We start from the raw sequence: 7463 nt of genomic DNA, 5'->3' as shown, positions 1-7463 counted from the left end.
AGGTTTGACAACAGGAAGACTTGTCTGATCAGCAAAGATGGAGGAAGAACAACTGCAACAGTATCTAGGGACCACCTGAAGTTGTGTCCAGATCTGCTAAAACCCCAAGAAGAAGTGCCTCTCATTTTCCCGGAGGAACCTGATGAAGCAGTAATACATACTGATTTAGGAGACTTCCCGGCAGATTGGCCTAAAATCGGAGGAGCAGTCATAATTCCAGTACTCCAATTCTTCCAACAGCCAGAAGACCCTCCACAGCAAGTTGAAGTGCTGCAGAAGAGCCTAGTGCCGCAGAAAAGCCTGCTCAGGAAGAATCCCCGGAAGAAGGATCCCCGGCAGAAGCAGAGCAAGAAGGCCCAGCCAATGGTGAACTTGCCAGCCCATTAGCGAGGTTAAGGCAGTTTTTCAATACCATCACAAGTAGAACAAACAGGGTAGCTGAGAGAAACACTGACACTACACAGACCACCGCACTACGCAGATCTACACGTAGCATGAAAGGTCAACTCCCTGTCAGGTACACTAAGTAAAATAGTTAAACCCCGACAGATGTAGATAGTTATCCCTGGGGTACGGTTTTGTATTGTATAATACTGTATATTATTGCATTATCCTGTGTATGTATTGCTATGTATTTATTGCCTTTTACAGGCCTTTAACTTATATTTTGCCCCTCTAATGGACAATCCAAGTGAAACGGACACTTTACTTATTTGCTTCCCATTACCCGCTTGGGTATCTAAGAACTCTGTGGCTGAGGACTATGTGCAGCCCAAAGACTTTATTTGTACATATTTGCACTCCCTGAGTGCCCCTTTGCGCAACCTCTCCGGAAGTGACTTGGACTTTCTGCTTGCTCATTGCCTACTGTTTATTGAACTATATATGTATATTTATCCATGTTCTAGTTATGCAACGTTCAAGTATCCTAACCTCCCATAAAGGGAAGCTTGTTATTGTTGTTGTTACAAAATGTGCTTCAGCCCGGGAGTGCTGAGTTCAACTAGGGGGGTGGAGATAGGCAGAGGCGCTCTGTGAGTTAGTTCTCCTCAGGAAGTGAGTGGAGACAGAACAGTCTGGAGTCCACAGCCAGTTCCTGCAGAGTGAGACACAGAGAAACAGGTCAGTCTGCAGTGGAGCTCAGTCAGACTCAAGCAGCTCGAGTTAAGTGAGCTAGGAGCGTTGCTGACACTCAGAGAGCAGTAGAAGAGGCAGCCAGCTAACTGCCAGTGTGTATAGCCTAGTGAGGGCCCGAGTAGGCCGAAGGCTAGAGGAGCGAGTAGCATTGGGGGCAGAGGGGCTTTACCAGCTCACCCCAGAAACCATATACCGGACAACGGGTCCGAGTCTGCAGGGATTCTTTACACCCAGCAGAGGACAACCAGAACCCCTGGCGAACTACATGTCTCAGGAATACCAAACACTGACTGTTATACCAAGGTCAGGAGTTACCGAGGCCCCATATACCAGGGGGTGTGTACTCTAACAGAAGGCCCTACCACAGGATCAGCCGATGCAGGACAGAAAACAAGTTAGGCCTAGCTCCAGGCAGGTCAGAAACTTACTACAGAGAGGCAAGAAACAGGAGGCTGTACACCCGCTCACTGGGGAGAATCCGGACGTGCACCCCTCACCCTACAGCGCTCCGGGGTGTTCCTGAACTATTTCCAGTAAAGGTACAGAAGTGACTTTTGTGTGTGCTTCCCCTTCTTGCTCTGACCTGGCTGGGTCCCCTCTGTCCTGCATTCCCAAATCCTACGCTGCCCTGAAGCCCCGCTCCGCCTGTGGGGAGCGATTCCATCTAAGCTGCCACAACACTGGCCTCAGTGGACGGTCGCAGCGCTGGTGATCCTCATCAGACACCATAGGTGGCGTCACGAACTTTGACATTTCATTTTCCCCTTTTTAAGAGAGACCTCAGTGTACGGGCCCGGGAGCCGACCACCGCGACATCCCCCAAGAACAGGCATTAAGGCCCGGGCGCCGAGTAGTCCCCATCCCCTGGGCGCCACAGGGTTCAGCACACTCCAAGTACTTCAGGTGCACTTGACAGGACCCCAAGCTCTAGTGTGTTCCTCTCTTCTCTTAATTCTCCTTTTCCCTCCTTGTGTTCCACACTGAGTCCCGTACGGGTACTGCGATGCCCTTTACGGGTGGCGTGTAGCCCCCGGACCGACTGGGTGCCCTTATTGGTGACTGGTGATGAGAACTTGGTGTAAGGCCGGGTCCCTCTGGATAAACGCAGATTAGAGGATACAGGTGGCGACTCCGCTCCGTCCGTATCCCCCTGGGATCCACATAAGCCTCCGGACTTTTCTGACAGAGACGTTAAGTGCAAGGTCAGATAATCGGAGACCGGTAGCCCCTCTTACGGCAGGGTCTCTCTGACTAAGCCAGAATGAGGCATGCAGGTGGCGACTCCGCTCCGTCCGCACCCCCTGAGATCCTTTCGCCTGTGGAGCCTATCTCCTCTGCTCCCCTCTTTTGCCTTCTTGTGTGGACTAAGACCAGGAACTGAGCTGGCTATAACTCAACTCTGCCCCAATCCCCAGTCTGGAGGCCTGAGACCGGGAATCACAGAATCCTAGAACAGCTGCAGCTTGTACTGACTAACCACTCCAGGGAACTGCGACCAAAGACCCGGTACTAAAGATGGCCTCTGTTTATATATGATTCTATTAAGGTGTGTTATAAAGTGCTTCCTCCACCCTCACTCACTACTTGGTTCCCCCTTACTTTGGTTCCCCCCAACTCCTCCATTCAGACCCAGGGCTGCATTATGGTGCTTTAGATCCCCGTCCTGAACTGGAGTGGTGTAGTGTTGAGTCCGTGGCAGGGGTCCTGTGTAGTACTCCATCCTTACCTTGGAGAGGAGATACCACACCTCGGTCTGAGGTGCAGTACCCCTGTGGCGACTGAACCCTCACGTCACATAATACTGTATGGAGCACTGTGTGGGGCAAATTATAATGTATGGAGCACTGTGTGGGGCCCATTATACTGTATGGAGGATTATGTGGGGCCATTATACTGAAGGAGCACTATGTGGGGCCAGTATACTGTATGGAGTACTATGTGGGGTCCATTATACTGTATGGAGCACTATGTGGGGCCCACTATACTGTGTGGAACACTATGTGGGGCCCATTATACTGTATGGGGAACTATGTGGGACCCATTATTCTGATATGGAGGGCTATGTGGGGCCCATTATTCAGTATGGAGGACTATGTGGGAGCATTATTCTGTATGGAGGACTATGTGGGGCCATTATACTGTATGGAGGACTATGTGGGGCCATTATTCTGCATGGACGACTATGTGGGGCCATTATTCTGCATGGAGGACTATGTTGGACCCATTATATTGTATGGAGGACTATGTGGGGCCATTATTCTGCATGGAGGACTATGTGGGGCCATTATTCTGCATGGAGGACTTTGTGGGACCCATTATACTGTATGGAGTACTATGTGGGGCCATTATTCTGCATAGAGGTCTATGTGGGACACATTATACTGTATGGAGGACTATGTGGGGCCATTATACTGTATGGAGGACTATGTAGGGCCATTATACTGTATGGATGACTATGTGGGCCATTATTCTGCATGGAGGACTATGCGGGGCCATTATACTGTATGAAGGACTATGCGGGGCCATTATACTGTATGAAGGACTATGCGGGGCCATTATACTGTATGGAGGACTATTCAATGTTATATTTGATAAGGGAAAACTTCCTCAATTGTAGACATTTTTTAAATAAATATCACGGTTGTCTTGCGACTTTGTCGAAGCTTTTCATTTTGGCCCTCCGGGTATTTGAGTTTGACAAAATATAAAGGGATGTCTGGGCATACAGTATTGCCATATCGCACTGCGTCATAATTCAGCTGTCAGAGAGAGAGACTGCAGACTTTTCTTTTGCAAGCAGAAAACCCTATAAGATATAAAGGGATGTCCGGGCATACAGTATTGATGACCTATCTACATCTACAGGATAGGTCATTAATAGCAGATCAGTGGGGGTCCGACACCTGGCGCCCCCAAGAGCAGCTGTTTGCTCAGGCGGCATTACTGAGCGGCTGCTGCTGGTTCTGCAGCTCAGCTCCTGTTCATTTGAATAGTAGTGACTACAGTACCAGCAGCGACTGGCAGAGGCCACTACACTCTGGATAGAGCTGCGCTTGCTCCGGAGCTTGTAACAGCTGACCGATGGGGGCACCAGCTGTCAGACCCCACCTATCAGCTTTTCATGACCTATCCTGTATATGTAGAGAGGTCATCAATCCCATATGCCCGGAAATATCCTTTACTCTCTTATAGTTGTTTTCTTGTCACAAGAGAAAAGTCTGCAGTTACTCTGACTGCAGACAGCTGAATTATCACACTGTCACGATTTGCGCACACTGTCTCGATTTTCCTGTATTTTAATGCGGGAGGGCGGTCACTTGACCTCATGTATGCAATTTACATACTTGCAGTCACATGCCGACTAGTCTCATCCAGATTCTTTCAATTCTCTTATATTGAGTGGAGCAAGATGAGTCTCGTCCGCACATGACTGCAAGTATGTAAATAACATACATTTAAAGGAAAATTCCTTTAAAGAGAATTTCCAACCTTCTTGAAAATATTACAGGGGACAGGGTTTGTTTTAAGAAAAAGAAAAACAACCTTAAAGGGGTTGTCCAGCTTTAGGCTACAAGCCTGCAATTTCTCTGTGCGCGCTGTGAGGGTTCTCAGGTGTCGGTGCCCGATGTGAATTGAGTGCAGCCGAACACAGTCTAGTCAGAATGTGGCCAGAAGTAGAAGTATGCGTATCACATGCTTGTGGTCACACACCCGTCACCTGAAAATCCTCACAGCGAGCAGGGCGTGCAATGTGAGGATTCACAAGTCTGCAGTCACATAAAGTGACTGCAGTCTTGTAGCTTAAGGCAGCTTGCACCTGTTCACACTTGCTTTATTCTGTTCGGAGGTGCTGGTCAAGTTTTTTTTATAGTTTACTTTTGGAGGTTGTGACAGCCTCCTTTTCTGACTGTGCACTCCTCTGATCAGCCTAAGGCCCCCTTCACATGTACGTGTCTGCGTTACGTGTGGCATCCGTTTTTTCCATGGATACCACACGTGCCCATTATAACCTACTAGCTATTCAACCCGTTCTACGCCCGGGTGGCAAGCATTTTTATTGGTATATGGTCTCCCATGCTGGTATGTGCTGCCCCCCTCCTGGTATTTGTGCTGCCCCCATCCTGTCCCCACCATCCCATCCTGGTATGCATGGCACCTCTCACCCCCAATCCTGGTATGCATGGCACCCCTCATCCCCAATCCTGGTATGCATGGCACCCCTCACCCCCAATCTTGGTATGCATGGCACCCCTCACCCCCAATCCTGGTATGTGTGGTACCCCATCCCTCACCCCCAATCCTGGTATGCATGGCACCCCTCATCCCCAATCCTGGTATGCATGGCACCCCTCACCCCCAATCTTGGTATGCATGGCACCCCTCACCCCCAATCCTGGTATGTGTGGTACCCCATCCCTCATCCCTATCCTGGTATGTATGGTATCCCAGATCCTGGTATGCATGGGCCACTCACCCTCATCCTGGTATGCATGGCACCCCTCATCCCTATCCTGGTATGCAGGGGCCCCTCATCCCCAATCCTGGTATGTATAGTACCCCTCATCCCCAATCCTGGCATACATGGTACCCCTCATCCCTATCATGGTATGTATGGTACCCCTCATCCTGGTATGTATTGTACCCCTCATCCTGGTATGCATGGTACCCCGCATTCCTATCCTGGTATGTATGGTACCCCTCATCCCTATTCTGGTATGCATGGCACCCCCCACATCTCTATTCTGTTATACATGGCACCCCTCACACCCCAATCCTGGTATGCATGGTCCCCTCACCCCCCAATCCTGGTATGCATGGTCCCCTCACCCCCCAATCCTGGTATGCATGGTCCCCTCACCCCCCAATCCTAGTATGCATGGTCCCCTCACCCCTTAACCCTGGTATGCATGGTCCCCTCACCCCCCAATCCTGGTATGCATGGTCCCCTCACCCCCCAATCCTGGCATGTGTGGTACCCCTCACCCCCCAATCCTGTTATGTGTGGTACCCCTCACCCCCCAATCCTGGTATGCATGGTCCCCTCATCCCCCAATCCCAGTATGCGTGGTACCCCTCATCCTGGTATGCTTGATCCCCTCACCCCACAATCCTGGTATGCATGGTCCCCTCACCCCATAATTCTGGTATGTGTGTCCCCCTCATCCCTTTCACACTGTACACACATACCAAAAAATAAACAGTTATACTCACCTTTCTTCTCTGTGCACCAGCGCTGCTGCGTCCTGTTCTGCCGGAGGCTGGGGGAGGAGTGTGGCGACGGAGCACCGCGCTGTCCGGCGCCATTTTGCTGAAGACACACTGCAAATGTGTCTTCAGTAAAATGGCGCAAGATAGCGCTATGTGCATGCGCCGATCCGGCCCCCCACTCCTGCCCCGGTCTCCGACGAAGAGAGGCGCTGCGGCAACGCTGCTCCCGGTCAGGTAAGTATGTAAGTATGGCGTCGGAGATCGCGGTATGCGTTCAGTGCCTACGCATACCGCGATCTCCGGCGCCATACACTCCTCTTACCTGTAACGGCTGGATGGGTGATTCTGTCTGGAGCCAGACTGCGCGTCGCGCATGCTCAGTCTATCGAGGCTTCACACAGAGACACGCTTGCAGTGTTATATTATAGATGGTGTTTTTCCGGTAACGGTTTTATATGAATTTATGAAGGTGCCTAAGGCTTTTAATTAATGCTGGATCCTACCTGCCCTTTACATTTTTACGCTTATAGCCCGGGAGAGGCATGACTGATAAATATTAGGATTAGGATCCCATCAAAGAAAGGTCACCTTGTCACGGCTAGTGGGCTCTCCTGAATTTGCCAATTTATGTGCTAAATACTGTAACTTTTATAAGTAAATTCTATATAGCAGTAATGCGGCTCAAATGTCATATATTCAATGTTTGCAGCACTTACAGGGGCGGCTGTATTCTCCTGTATCTATCTATACTGAGGAGAGGGTGGACATGCCTTGGTGTTTGGGACCTGATCTTTTAAGACCCTAACAACGCCCCCGCTGCTATCCGTCCTTGGTGACACTGTTTACCTCTTGGTATCACTTTGCAGCAGCCAACAGAATGTCTCCGCACTGTGACCCTAAACTACATTCTCACTTATCTTTTTGCAAAGGACCAGAAAAAGAGGGGAGGAGACATCACACCATGTGAGCACATCGCGCCCACTTTTACTGCAGTCTTAATGCAATCTAACACTACACTAGATTCATGGGAAATGTCTGCAGCTGCTCCCCCTAGTGTTTAAAAGTTGAAAATATCAAAACTTTTACAATTTTTATATTTTTTTACCATTAAAAGATTT

Source organism: Phyllobates terribilis, unplaced genomic scaffold (assembly GCF_046119375.1).
Source record: "Phyllobates terribilis strain yellow unplaced genomic scaffold, ASM4611937v1 Scaffold_49__1_contigs__length_9717188, whole genome shotgun sequence".
NCBI lineage: Eukaryota > Metazoa > Chordata > Amphibia > Anura > Dendrobatidae > Phyllobates > Phyllobates terribilis.
The sequence above is the reverse complement of the archived record's forward strand: the minus strand, read 5'-3'. Positions refer to the sequence as shown.